This window comes from Brienomyrus brachyistius, chromosome 4 (assembly GCF_023856365.1).
Source record: "Brienomyrus brachyistius isolate T26 chromosome 4, BBRACH_0.4, whole genome shotgun sequence".
Taxonomy (NCBI): domain Eukaryota; kingdom Metazoa; phylum Chordata; class Actinopteri; order Osteoglossiformes; family Mormyridae; genus Brienomyrus; species Brienomyrus brachyistius.
In genome coordinates this window covers 12,543,755-12,559,162 of record NC_064536.1, presented here as the reverse complement: position 1 = coordinate 12,559,162, position 15,408 = coordinate 12,543,755, and the positions used below count along the sequence as shown (strand labels likewise).

At 43.9% G+C, this 15,408-nt stretch overlaps 1 protein-coding gene across 1 annotated transcript in view; it reads right to left on the bottom strand.

Moving 5' to 3' along the window:
* Positions 1-9,239, bottom strand: part of LOC125739825 (supervillin-like) — a 65,329-nt gene extending 56,090 nt beyond the window's left edge. Inside the window, exons 1-2 of the mRNA XM_049010295.1 lie at positions 8,491-9,239; positions 2,296-2,517 (exon numbers count right to left, since the gene is read on the bottom strand). The gene's annotated coding sequence lies outside the window, so the exon portion shown is untranslated. The remainder of the gene's footprint in view (positions 1-2,295; positions 2,518-8,490) is intronic.
* Positions 9,240-15,408: the final 6,169 nt, after the last annotated feature.

Sequence of the window (15,408 nt, the reverse complement as noted above, 5' to 3'; positions counted from 1 at the left end):
ACCACACTTCACCATTAGCCTGAGCGGTCATGTGTTCTACACACACGCATAGAAGATGGTCATCATGAGGGCAATAGATAATCTGGTTCCATGGCTAGGATTATAAGACCTGTGAATTAGATTGAGGTCTCAGTGCTTCAACCCCAAGCACTTGCTTATACCAGTGATTCTGCAAGTCAACGTAGCCACTCGTTAGCAAGTTTAGCGTTGACAGGCTGGAGGCTTCCAGCAATGAGAGAAACCAGAGGCTATGGAATAAAGCAACAAAATGTTTTGTCCAGAATCTAAAAGCCCAAATGAAAGTGTCAATATTCTCTGTCTCATTTAAAGTTACGCTCTTACAGTGGATTTTACTGCCCATTTAACGATGCTTACCTACCTTACCACTCATGAAAATGCCTCCCACTTGTGTAGCTTCATTTTTATGGACAAACAGAAGGGACAGCAGCTTATACTGTGCATGTGAAGGTGGAGATGTGGGTGTGCAAAGGTTCCATGATCCCCGATGTGCACTAAATGATACAATTAAATAAAGTGAGCCTTCTGGGCAGTGGTTAAGGACTTTCACCAGAAGGTCATTAGTTCAAGTATCCGGAAGTGTCCTATTGTAGTACTAAGTGCTAAGCACTTAACATGAAGTGCTCCAGATAAAGTATCAACTGTATAGATGGGTACAAAGTTATTGTGGAAGGAAATGCCAACTGCCAAAATAAGAAATTATGTAGAGATAAATAACAATTCTTACCCCCCCCCCCCCCCGCCCCGGGCCATAACCAGGATAAGTGTTTGCAAGCCGAATGAACAGCAAGATACTGCTTGATAGTATTATCCAGCAGAGTTAAAGAATTCCATCCACATCCTGCACCACAGCCTGCAAAGCAGAAACTCTCAGGAGTCATGAAACCACAGGATGAAACTCAAGGTTCTGTCTGAAGAGCAAGTTTCCAAAATTCACTCAGTCAATTTTTTTTGTTGTTTTTTGATATGAGCCAATGAGTTATTGTCAGGCTTCCTCAATACTCAATATTCATGGACTGAGTGTGTTCCGAAGATTTGACCTTCAATTAACGTTATCTTCCTTCAGAGGAGTAATGAGAGCACTGAGTGAAGCCACACTTAGATAGGGACGTCATCTGACCACTTCGGGGCCTTTTGCTATGCAAAGTGAAGTCACACTTAGATAGGGACGTCATCTGACCACTTCGGGGCCTTTTGCTATGCAAAGTGAAGTCACACTTAGATAGGGACGTCATCTGACCACTTCGGGGACTTTTACTATGCAAAGTGAAGTCACACTTAGATAGGGACGTCATCTGACCACTTCGGGGCCTTTTGCTATGCAAAGTGAAGTCACACTTAGATAGGGACGTCATCTGACCACTTCGGGGACTTTTACTATGCAAAGTGAAGTCACACTTAGATAGGGACGTCATCTGACCACTTCGGGGACTTTTACTATGCAAAGTGAAGTCACACTTAAGATAGGGACGTCATCTGACCACTTCGGGGACTTTTACTATGCAAAGTGAAGTCACACTTAGATAGGGACGTCATCTGACCACTTCGGGGCCTTTTACTATGCAAAGTGAAGTCACACTTAGATAGGGACGTCATCTGACCACTTCGGGGACTTTTACTATGCAAAGTGAAGTCACACTTAAGATAGGGACGTCATCTGACCACTTCGGGGACTTTTACTATGCAAAGTGAAGTCACACAAGTTCCACAAGCCGAAAAACAACAGTACAGGACAGAGCCTGTGAAACTGATTATGCATTTGTTGCATGGCTTCCTAAGCTAAATCATTCAACACAATTAAGGTGAGTAGATTTTCTTACTGCAAACTCTAGGGAGTAGATTTGGGTGTGGATGCCCTACCAGTACTGTGTGAGTACTGTGTGTATTTACCAGGCCAAGAGATTTGGGACTGTTTTGCAAATTCAACCAGAGCTTTCCTCAAAAAGAGGGCAGTGGAGTCACACATGGTTAACTACAGTCTCAAAACTGCATTCGCCGACCCAAGCTGACCCAACCTGGACACGGACCAGGCGCCAAATATAGCACTTTCTCAAGCTTCGCAATGATTGATCTACAGCGTTTCATCGGCGTCTCCATTCACCACAACATCCCACGAAGGGCTTTGTGCATGACAGCCCATAAAGAGTTTTAACGTGAATCGATGTAGATCATACATAAGCAGCAGGGCTGTTTCTCAGCTAAGAATGTTAGGATTCCCTGTACTGCTTTGGTTTTGCTTCCGGAACTAGATGCCAAAGTGGAGGAGAGACGACTTACTTTGCTGTAAGCTTCCTGTGCTCACCGGTATATCCAAACGTCAGGCAGCAGGTCCCCTCAGAGCTTCAGGGGATCTGCGCAGATGAGGAGGGTCCGGGGGCCTGGGAGAGGTGGAGGGGTCCGAATCGACGGGGGGGGGGGGGGGGCACCGCTACAGACCTCTCAATCCAGCAGGGCCACTGTGGCGCAGACTCTGAGGGAGGCAGAGTTCAGAAGCTCCGTCTGTAATGGAGACGGTTCAGAAACTTACAAATATAGAACGGTGCTTTCCTATTGGGACATCAAGTGCAACATGAAATGTGGGGAGAGGAACAGGAGGGGGGCAGAAGGGGGACCAGGAGAGAGAGAGAGAGAGAGAGAGAGAGAGAGAGAGAGAGAGAGCATGTTTGGGAGAAGAATGTGTAACAGGGGAGAGAAGTTTGACGGGGGTTTAAGAAAAGAAACATTCATGGTGAGTATCAAAATATACCATAAGATATGCTGTAGGGGGCCCAAAAATCCTCTCATAAAATGACTTCAGCCCCGAGTTCTGGCAGATTTCCGGGGGTTAGTGTGGCTCTTTTCCTACTGCAGGAATGACCAGGGCGGACCGTAAGAGAATAGCCCCCCCCCACAGAAGGAGCGCCCATGTAAGGCCTGAAGACAGGCGCCCCGACACCACACGGGCCGCCATAAATAGCGTACGAAACGCTCAGCTGTCCGAGTGACAGGCCGCTGCGGGCCGCTCTCTGCATCCCTGCACACGCCTGTCAGCTGTTATTTCATTCTAATTGGCGCTTTTTAGCAGTAAAGTGCGCTAAAGTTCTGGGGCTGTATCGCTGGATGTAAATCTACGTTAACCTGAACCACATGGACATATGGCGATATACAGTTCCCGTACTATCCATGGGCTGTTTATTTGGCATCCGTTACACAACTGGAAGTTCTCTGAACATATTCACAGAGTCACAGTTAGGAAGCTGATTTTCTAAGCTTGTCTGGGAGCACAGGGAAAAAGCCAAACGGTATACAACAGGTTACAATGGAACATGTCGGTGTATATGGACTGAACCAATTATCAACGACAGGGGGCTCTGTAGTAAGGCTGATTACAGGGCTGGTACCTCACCAGTGGGCGGCAGTGGGATGCCCATAAGGCATTCCGGAACATTTTATAGGGCAGGACTGAGCTCATGTATCCTGTTGGCATTTAACACTTGAGGCAAACCATCAAAGAATATTGCCAGTAATTTTTAATGCCGCCTGTATTCTGATGTCAGCTACATAATAAACATAGCGTGGGAGATCATTTATGGCTTTTAAGGGCGTCTTCAGTCTGCTGGTCTCTCTTCACCAGGTTTTTCAAGTCAAAAAGGGCATCGAACGAGCAAAAATTGCACGCTCTTGAAGGACAATGCCAGCCACCAGATCTCACCTGCCACAAAGCCACGCAAATTATATTTGTCCTCCAAACCTCAGAAGGCAGCGGTAATCCAAAAATCTCCTCCTCCACGTCGTTATCCCTGGTCCTGGCACTCTCCCATGTAGGCTGGTTTTTCTTACAAAAGAGCTCTCAATTATGCATGAATTGACAGCCGATTTGTTGAATCTCACAATTAATGTGACAATAAAGGCTTTTGGTGACAAAGGTAGATAACAGTCTTTCAATCTTTCAGCTCTTCTTGCCTTTTACTCCCTATTTTACATTTAAGAAATCAGCTACATAATTTAATCATAGTGTTAAATATAATAACAATTTGTTTCACAAATGACCAAATGAATGGCTTGTATTTTATAAGCATGGATGCATGTGTAAGATGACCTTTTGCTAGCGCGATGTACACTTTTGCAAAACTTGATGTACATATTTATCATATTTATTCTTTATGCTCAACTGGTTGGTTGAAACAAAATCCTGGTTTGGATTTTTACTTTCTGGACCCGAAATGTCCGCCTCCGCTATTTATACTGATACAGTCTGAGAGTAGTAAACTGATTTTAAGGAGCAGTTCAGATTCAGATACCACATTTCAGAATGAGCTCCGTTCATTGGACAGGACAAGGTTTACTAAAATATTTAAAAGACAAACGAATAAGAAACACATACTTACACATTTCTTCTATACTGTTTCTTTATACAATATTAACGTACACCTTATAAATCATCTTAGACACAACTTAGGCAAAAAATTAACAAATCCTGCACACCGTCTGGGTACTGTCAGAACCACTGGCATGGGTTAGGAGTTCTGGCTCTTACTACAGATGGGCAAGACAATGCTGGCAGCAAAATGCTGGTGACTGAGCATGTGTGGGGACCTGGGTGAGCAGCACCAGTTGGCACTGGTCTGGCAGACCTCTGCAGGCTCTGGCGGGCAGCTTGCAGTTCTGGACAGGCGCGACATTGTCCCAGACAGTGTACCATCGTCCCAGGCACAGGGGGACAGCTGATGGTTGGGGAGGGCTGGGGGGGGCAGGACGTGCAGGCGGAAGATGGAAGACATTATTCACTCGCTCACCCGAGGCGGCTCAGGACTCCACACAGCTTCATGTTTCTCATCCACACGGGAGCCCGGCCTCACGGTTTACCTGTGAGGTGCCTGTTATTTGTGTTATTGAGGCCCTGGTGCCATCTCACGGCCACAAGGAGTAAATCTCACGGGTCATCATGCACCCAAAGCGAACAAAGACAAAATTATGACAGGCTGGGATGGGAAAGGAGATTCAATCTGGCCGGCGGGTTTCACCAAATCATTCACGTTTTTTTTTTTTTTTATCACCCATCTCACTGCATTCACTGCAGCTACGTTGACATGTACGTATTTTTAAAGATCACGCCCCACATATACTGTTAAAACCGCCATAAATAAATCAATGGACGATAATTAGATAACCGATAACAACAATCAGGGATGATATTTCCAATATGCTTATCTAACCCAAGCGAGTGTTTGGCCGTCGGTTTTTCTATAAAAGGACAAATACTAGCAACACTGGGAGCAGTTTCGTCACCCCCTACTAAAAGCCCACACGTGCCACCAATCCTTCCAAGGAGCACCAATACGCTGCAGTCTTATAGCACGTGGCTGGTGACTGCTGGGTGTCAGCCTGATTTCGATTGGCTAAAGCAGCATTTGGGAGGGGCAAAGAAGAGCAGGTGCTGGTTAAGGCAGCATAGCCAGGAGGGCTGCAGGAACAAAGAAGCCCATGTGCTAACTCATGTCATCTCTTTAAAAGATAATCTGAACAGTAATATGCTGAAACACAATTGTCTTTCACAGTGGCATAACATTAACTCAACAGTGTTCACAATAAATCCACTAAACAATGGGTTATACAGACACCTGCCGGTAGTTATTTAATAATATTATGTCCCACCCAAAGACTGTTTTCCCAGAAGTCCTTTCTGCGTCATTGATTGCTATGGATATGTTTGTTCTTTACATCCAATTTTTAATATGCATGTATTATATGTGCACCAATAATTCATAAAAATACAATACCACTTTTATTAAATGTACAGTATTACTACCATTAAATTCCTGCTGTTTTGTTTACAATGGTAACTATGTAAGACTTCAGAATAAAACAGACCACGGCATTTCCTGAGCTCAGTGGTACCTGGACAATGAAATGAGTGTCAGGCCTATTTGGGAGAGCATGGTACCGCTGCCCATTCCTGGGTGATTTTTCTTTGTTCACTGCCCAAAATGCTGCTCATATAGGACCATGGTGTGCTACATACCACGTGCTACTTGCTTGCACATTGTTCACCTTCAATCAGAATTTAGATGTTTTTTTTTTAGGTTTGCTATAGTACATGTAAACGGCCTGAGAGAAAAAACAAGCAGAGGCCAGAATTCTGTTGAGGGACACATGGAGGATTCATTCTTTCCTGGGATACAGGGTGGAAACCATCACTCAGTAAGACCACACATATGGGAGTTTTACTTAGAGGGTAGAAGGAAAAATGATTGGTTCAGAGAGATAACCAATCAGATTGTAGAGGAGGTGGGTCCAGGCAACTAGAGGAGGGGAGACCAACCAATCAGATGTTGGTCTCCCAGTGCCATGCGTGTCCGCTGGGACATCCTCTTTGGACTGATGAGGCAAATGCGATACTTGTCATGAGTTATTTCTGATGGAATCCAAATTCTTAACTCTGCACTACCCCTCAAGTATGGCGGAGGCCATATTTTGGGGATTGCTTGCCTGAGCCAGCACTGTGACCATCAATGAAGAACCATCAGCTATGGTCAGTTTAGCTGAGCTGGGTCGCAAAGTACACCAGTGACCCAAAATGTCACTGAACTGGAGCAGTTCTGCTTGGAGGAGTGAGGCTGGAAGATACAGAACAACAACTACAAGCAGTTGTATGTGGCATAAAGTTGAATGTGCTTAAAAACTTAAATTACATCATGCATGTATTATTTTTAAGTTTCAAATTTAGATTTCAAATTAGGTGGAAGATGTGATAACATTTAGTGTCAAGTATGCAAACACGCAGAGAATCTGACATCACACCCCTCACAGTTCGGAACAAGATGTTTACCCCAACAGGGACATTAACACCAGCTGGGATTTTTAATTAACACAGCAATGATTATTTGCAAGTCATTTATTAACCCGGAAGGCGATTGAACCGTCAATATTTTGATCCAAAGTCAGACGCGTTATTGGCGAGGTCATGCAGTCAAATGTAAACCACAAAGAGGCCAGTGGCTATGCTATGCTTCAGTAGTAAATCCATTAACCTAAATACATAAAGACTAATGCTTGGAAAGTTGCACTCCAAATAATCTGAATGCCTTGAGGTTAGTGGCTGGAGTCAGGCCTACGTATACATCCATATAGCCACTGCTTATCCAGCACAAAGTTGAAACAAGACAACATGCGCCATAATGTAAACAACTCACTGATTTTTGGCTTATTCCCAGTGTTGAAAGTGCTTTGCCGTCCGGTCTCTCTGCAGACACTACATTCAGCAAATTAGACATCCAGCACTACTGTCAGTTAAAGGCTTTCAGGTCCACAATGGGAATCATTAAGATGCATCAATTATTTATGCAGAATACCACCTTAATTAGAGGCACCCTTACATGCCTGACAGTATTGTTTTTCAGTTAGAGTCATTTCTTGAATACTCATTGATACCCGCTTTCAAGTCTGAGGACAGGTTCAGAATTGAAGGACACTCTAGGGTAGGTCGGGAGAAAGATGCTGGATTTACAAGCTGCACAACTACAAACGCACTCACTCCAGCTTGGATTTTCACACCTTGCATGCAAACAGAATGTGTTCGTCCCCCAATCCAGGAACCTGTGAACTTGTAGGGAAAGTTAAATGCGTTGTATCTGGACAGCGTCGCCAACCTGTATTGGGTACGTGCTTATAGAAGATGAATGGATGGATAGAAGAAAGGGGGAAATGTCCGTTACATGTTTCACAATCTGTTTTACATACATTATCCAACAGACGTATTGAAAATTGGCAACTCTTGTTACCTGGATAATGTGCTACAGTTCCAAATATTCTTCCGAATACAAACAATTGTTATGTTTCATAGTTGAATAACAGACCATCACAGAAAATTTAGTATGGAAACGGAATGATCATCGACCGCTCAATACGTTGCGACGGACTTTTCGCGTTAATTGCAGCGCAAGTTAAGTGCGTGTGACCGGGGGATGCGCGGTCACGAGGGTCTGAAATAGTTCAGCGCCTTTGTCATTGCTACCCTCATGGCCCCTAGACAATAAGGATTGAATTGCTTGGGGTAACATTATATCACCTGCAGTGTCCTGTCTTTTCGCTTATCGGCTACGATTGGTGTTTCACAACATCGGGGCTGGGAATCGCATTAAATTGCATTGGTAACTAATTGTTGAACTGTTACAAAATTGAAAGATTAGTTTTTTTACATTTTACTAACATTAAACACTTACATATAATACAGGTTAGCCATAGGTTAACTAAAAATTAAGCTACACCTGATCACCACTCTGTCATACCAGTGCCGCCAGTGTTTCCGTTAACAATAAGTCTGCCAGCTGTCCTTATTTATAATAGTCTCGGCAAATTTAACACAACAAAAAACGCGTTGTGCAGTATTACATGTAATTTAAAGAAGCTTAAACAACGTCTAACAACGGCTCTTTTTAAAATAAGTCGCACCAAAATTATTTTAATAAATATAACTATTTTACAGTCACTTACATTTTTCTATGAATGTGATCTCCAAAAACGAATCCCTGCCGTAAATCGTACAGTTCGTCTTCAGCAGCCTTCTTTGTGACAGTTTGGATTGCATGTAAGCCAGGACAATACAGCGAGTATATCAATATACGATCAAGGGTTAAAAGAAATGTTTTATTCTCTTCTTTTCAGCTCTTTATCCTCTGTACATTTAGTTTGACGTATCGACAAGGGCTAGTGGATTAGGGTCTCACAGTTTGTAACACCTCTGCAGCTTGAATTAAAAACTTGCATGCGTTTCCAGTGAGATCGCTCTGTTTATTCCTCCGGCGTACATCCTCAGCCCCGCAGCTTCCGGACAGCGAACACGGGGCGTATCCTCCGACCACTGGCAAAGGTTCAGGCGCTCACTGCTGGCCAGAAGCTCGCAGGTAAATGCATCCCGTCAAGCTCCACCGACACGCTCTTCAGATATTGAATCCTGATGAAAGCTGCTCACAACTGTTGAATTTCTTTATGACACCGGGTGTTTGGTTGTATTCTGTTTGATATGATCGCACTACAATAACACGAGTATGCATTACAGTATGCGTTAGACGTGCGATTGCATCCTTCTTGTAACCTCGTGCTTATTGTCATATAAAAGCCTGGATCCTGAAATCGTTACGCCGATCAGTCTGTTTCGCCTCAATACTGGCCAGAGCAGACTATTTGATCAGTCTCTTTGTCGGGGTATTGCATAGTTTAAGCCCTTGGAAAAACAAAAACAAATCCTAAACCATTCATCGTGGTGCAGTAAATTAAAGACAGCCACATCCCATCATCTAATTTATCACCGTAGACTTATTTTCATCACTAAGAACGAGTGGGTGGGGAAAAAAATCACTAAACCCGAATTCTACCTAAAATGAAAATGAAATAATGCAATTTAAAAATATCTTAAAGGAACCACGGAAAATGTGAAATATATCATCAGTTAATTTTAAAAATCTAAACCGGCTGTCCACATGATATTGCCTCCGCGAAACTTTGATGAGAGTATTTTTCCATTGAATTTCACACTAATGGAATACATTTCAACACAGTCTCTATTTCGTTTTTTTGGAGTCTGGAGTACATTTAGGTTAAAGTGACATGGGTACAATGCTCCCATTGGCTAGTTTTGCAAACGATTTCCTTTTTGAGTTGAGGCATCACAGGAGCCGCGCTACCAGGACGGTCCTTACAGAGGCGACAGTACTCACTCATCAGTCACTTTGTTTAACATGGCCGCATGCAGGCTTTGTTAACTACATTTTCTCCCTCTGGGATTGGCCACAGTCGCCCTGTCTTTACCAAATATGGACATCTGCTGGATGCTGTAACGTTTCCAAAGACATCTCGCGCTGAGCAAAGGTGTGTGTGCGCGTGTCGGCTAGCGTGTGTGTAACAAGGAGCAAGACAATATGGAGGGAGCGAGTGGGAGTTTGCATATTATAACATTCAGCGTGTATTACATTTACGTCCATGCATACTACAAAAACAGCGCAAATTATATTTTTGGCTAGGCAATGAAGCACCTCAGATATAATATCTTCTCATATCAATCTGAAGTGCACACCTAGAGTACAAAGGCTTGTTCTAAGACAGAGGGACTTCCCCAGGCGACCTGGAGGTTTGGCTAGTGGATAGTGGAGGAGTATGTGTGTGGACCTCCCCGAATGCTCTGTCCATCCCCACAGGAGAATCTGCAAGCACCCAGAGGTGAAGGGGACCAAAACTGGGATGAATAACAGACCGTCCACTCACGGCATTCCAAAAATATCACATTATTTGAGTTTTATAATCTGATATTTCTGTAATTTGATTAATTTCATCCCCATTTTTGGAGCTTGTGATCTTATCTACAGAGAAATATATGCACGTTGTGGCAGGACAAAGGTATAGAAGCATTTCCCACCAGGTTTTAGCCAATGAGGATGGATAAAGCAGCCAGTGAGAAATGAGCTGAACCAATAGCTGATCGGGAGTGCCGCAGTGACCCGCCCATCATGGGTTAGGTAACCTCATACCTTAAAACTTGTGTTTACTGTTAGCCTGTCGGCTCACCGTGATCCGTACTGCATAAGAGGATTTGGAAGGACTTGAACAATCACAGTGTTTGAGGATTTTTTAAATTTAGTGGCACCCACAAGGGGAACTAGGCTGAACTGGAAGCACAAGCTAACTGAAAGTACCTATCTCCATATTAGCTCAACAATTACAGGCAGCCAAATCATTTTTGCCCTCAGTGTAATGTAATTCCCAGGGCTACGGAGGTGGACCTTTAGCTCAACTGACCTCATGCCTAGTAACTGCGGTAACTGCTGTAGTCTGATCCCTGGTAACTGGCCCGTTTTCCGGCACTGCACTAGAGCAGTGTTTCCCAACCCAGTCCATGGGGACCGCCAGACAGTCCGCATTTTTGTTTCATCCCAGCTCCCAGCCAACACGCGTGTACCAGGTGTTCAGTGTTCTTGATTGGCTGGGAGCTGAGAGGGAGCCAAAACGTGGACTGTCTGGGGGGTCCCTGAGGACTGGGTTGGGAAACGCTGCACGAGAGGAAATAGCTCAGGAAGAGAATTAGGAAGCAGAGACTATGAAAGATGCTGCGCAAGTTTGTGCCAGAAATAACCTCAGGGACCCCTGGTATTGAATCATGTCTGGTAGCAGAGCAGTCTGCTTTACTTTGGTCTGACTTTGTGAGTTTGTGTTCTGATGTGCGTCATAAGTGCCTCTTTCCTTGTCGTCTATTTGTAAGCAAGCAGGCTTTGCCCATCTCATGCATTGAAATACCATTATCGATTCACTATTATCTGTTACATTTCTGGCTTATTATAATATATCCATTTTTCAGGAGCATCGGTACTCGGGTTCCAGCACAGCATCGGTGGAAGTTCATCCATCAGAGTGGGGGGAAGGCAGGTGGTGCCCTGTAGCAGAGATGCGGGCCGTTCTGCAGAGCTGGCTCACTTTGCGGCTTCAGAAGATAACATGTAGTCATAGGACAGGGCGAAAGAAGCACCGACCCAAAGAGAAACATCTGGACAGCTGTTCAGAAGAAGGTGCTTAAAATAAACAGCCGAGAGATCTTGATTTCTTCAAATTGTCACCGCATGTCAAATTCCTTGGTTGCCCTTTAAATACGCCTGTGCTCTACATGAGTTCTGTGGCCTGTGTTCTCTGCTTCGCATTTGATGGTACTCTGGCGTTGAGTCTGACTGTCTTCGTGATCGTGCTCTGCATTGTATCAAGCAGGAAGGGCTGCCCCGATGTGTCAGGCAGAGAAGGACATGCTGAATGTTTTGTATAAATAATCTCGACAGATGAGTAACACTGGTACATTGTATGGAACAAAAAAATACACCACGGGCTAAAGCATGATTAAATTGTAGTTTAATTAATGCCAGCAATTATAGGAAGCATGTAGCACGTCGTTCTATAGAGTAAATCTTTCCGGTTTGAATGCACTGATGTCTTCAAAGGATAGATTCCTGTCGGCGTATGAAGAGGTTTTAAAATTCGTCTTGGAAACATACAATATCTGCGCGGCCAATTACCGAACAATAACTTCTCGGAAAATGATGTCATAAACTGTGAATGTGACTGTAGAACTTGAGGTCCTCTGAGCTTTCACATAGGGATACGCCCAGCAATCTGCAGGGCTAGAGACACTCGCAGCCCAGCCTGTTCCACTAGAATGGACACAAATCCATTGTCATTTCACATTTTCCTACTTGGCACCATTCTGCTGCCTCAATGTGAATGCAGACTGCATATTTCAGTTATTACACTAAAAAAATAATAGCCATGTAAACATTTATTCATTTATTTTCTGCTACAGGCACATTCCACAGTTCACTGGATCACAGGGACTTGACTTTTCACATACACCTGAAAGTCTGCTGAATGTTGGCTGTTGTGCTTAATAGATCATGTAAAATGTTTCACGCACCCGAGGTACCATGGATGGTGCTTTCAGGACAACGGGAGGGAGGGGATGAGCAGCTCTGCAGTCGTCAGCGAATGCGCTCCCTACACGCCCTCAATGCATCCCCGATAATGAAATATACTCTGCCTTCCCATTCATCAAACGTCGTGTCCGTCGCTTAGCAGTTTTTCCGCATCTCTATTGTCCATTGATTTCTCGTCACTCATGCTTGTCAGTGAGTACTGCGGGAAGTCTATTACCTCAGTATAAACATCTTCTCACGCTGCTTCACATTTTTCTAATGAATTTCCGGTGCTGGCATTTGCTTAATCTGCATGGTCAGTGACTCACTGATTATAAACGTTTAGGGCTACAGTCCAGGTTGATGAAAGAGGTTGATTGTGAATAGACTTGAAACCATATCAATCTGGCACTATTTCGTCCTACTAGTTACACTGATATTGGACTAAACATGTTATCTAAACGTGTAACAAACATGATCTATCTCAGGTAGGGACACTGGGTAGTTAGGCCACTTCCAGATCGCTACTGTGGCCTGACAACGTAATGAGAATTTAAGCTTTGATTAAGGTTAGGGCTGGTTTCTGCGAGATGGACGATTCATATCACTGGCTTCATATTTTTTATGGCTTCCAAGAAAACAGTTCTTAATTAAGGTCCCGACAGACATAATGGCTTTCCGGGACCATCTCCGTGATGTCACAATCGGATGATTGTGTAAGGAAGCAGAGCCCCCCCCTCTGGACTGAGATCTGCTTGATAATGTCCTGCTTAACCAACACACAATGTTTTCACAGAGGTGCAAGAGATTTGCATTAGCAGAATACCACTGGGCAGGGACGGATTACGGACCGGGCCAGCGGGGCCGCTGCCCAGGGGCCCTTGGGGTGCAGGGGGCCCGTGGGGCCCCTAGCCCAAAACAATTTGCAACGCTTATCAACAATGTATTTTCGTTTGTCTATTTTAGAGGGCCTACATTCTTTGATCCTCTGTCTACAAGGGCCCCTGACCCTATAGGGAGGGCGTTTGGCTGCCAAGGGCCCTTGAATTGTGGTGGTTGTGGTGTGGGGGGGGGGGGGGGGCTCGCGAACGTTTTGCCCAGGGGCCCACACAACCCATAATCCGTCCCTGCCACTGGGTGATTCAGAAATGTACATTCTTTGTAACGATGAGCTTTGGAAGTCAGCCTGTTTTGGCAAGGAGAGGGGGCATGTGGGTTTGGGGCGCAGGTAATACCATCTGAGTTAACCTTCACCAGTGACTGGCAAGCTGCCGGTGAAACCTGGACACCCCTCTGCCGACAGCACTCTCCCAGTGTGAAGGTTCTGCAGCCACCAAGTGCGACACAGGCAGGGGCTGCGCGCTCAGTCATGAAACAATGCACAGGGAAGAGACTCTGAAACGGCAACTGCGACGTTACGGAGGGGAGGCAGACACAAAGCCTACATGCAAAGAGTTTATTCGTGAACCTCGTCATTTTACAATGGTAGCACATCATATAACCATTTCAATTCGCTTTGCACGTTTTCTGAATATAAAAGGTATAGATGTGCCTCAAAGAAAAAGAAATGACTTCCATTTAATATACTCTAAAAATATATTTCGCTTTAAGTACTTGGCATATATTTGTAAACAAAAATATGCGATATGAAAAATAATGGTTAGTTATCTGTTAGATCAACAGCGTACCAAATGTAAATATATATTTGTCTTCCCCATGTTTCATGCAAGGAAGGGGTCAAATCTGCCAGTGTACAAAAAAAGCACTAAAATTTCATATGAAAATAGACAATATTACTATACGGTGTGTGCAACAGTCTATGCTGCACGTAACCTTCGATATAAAAGATTAATGATCCGTAAAGTGAAATGAAAAAGAAAGTATACCCTCTTTCAGTTGTCTGGCTTTACTTTGCAAAATAACAATCGAGAGATGTGTCATTTTTCACATCACTGTAACTCCGATGGCTGACCTACGGGGCCAGAAGACTGCAACATTTGGTGACCATGGGGCAACCAGCAGATTCCGCAGCAGTGATGGTTAATGAGCTAACTCACATAAAGCTCCCACGAGAAGCAGTCACCACGAAAGCCCTGCTCCTACTTCTTCCTCAATGAAGTGTAGTGGAGACTGTGAACCGGGTCAGTTAAACCAGGGGTTTTCAACCTGGAGTCTGGGGACCCCCTAGGGGTCAGTGTAGGAACTGCAGGGATGTGTCACAAATTGAGGAAACTTAAGTACAGTCATTTGGTTTATGCAGAATGAAAAAATATTCTAAGGAACCCTTAGAAGAAGAAATATTAAAGTCCCTCCTCCCATCCTTAGTTCATAATTACATAGCTACCATTAGCGGTAGGCATCCCAAATTGGTCTCTCGTTTAAATTTAAGGCTGAAAACCCCTGAATTAAACCCTTATACCACAGGCCTGTTTGCAAAAATATGGGATTAATTTTTATATGCGTAAGTCCGACTCATTTGCTAGATTGGTTTTTAAAAGGCTGATCAGATGTTTGTGATGGCTGCAGACGAAGACAGCGAACACTGCAAATGCAAAGCCTTGCATATCAATTTCAGAGCATTCAGCTGCATGTGTGCTCTATATATACAGATCCACAGCTGCGAAAAAGTAACCATAATATTCCTACAGGGTTAATTTGGCAAACAGTATTGCACAAAAGTCTCGAATCTATTTCCTCGTTAATGGAATTTATGAAATAATTACTCTCGCTGTATTTGACGTGAAGGGGCTTCGTGTAGTATAAAGACCTAAGTTAATTACCTATCACAAACACAAACCTGTACAGCTTACTCAGCGTTATCCATCTTCATTCCACGCTAAATCGTTCCTTCAAAAGTACTTACATGTGCCATAAAAATAATTTGGTTTTCAGAAAACAAAGGAAAGTCATTAAATCACTCATATATTCAGATTCATTCTAATGATTTCTGAGATGCACAAATCTGCAC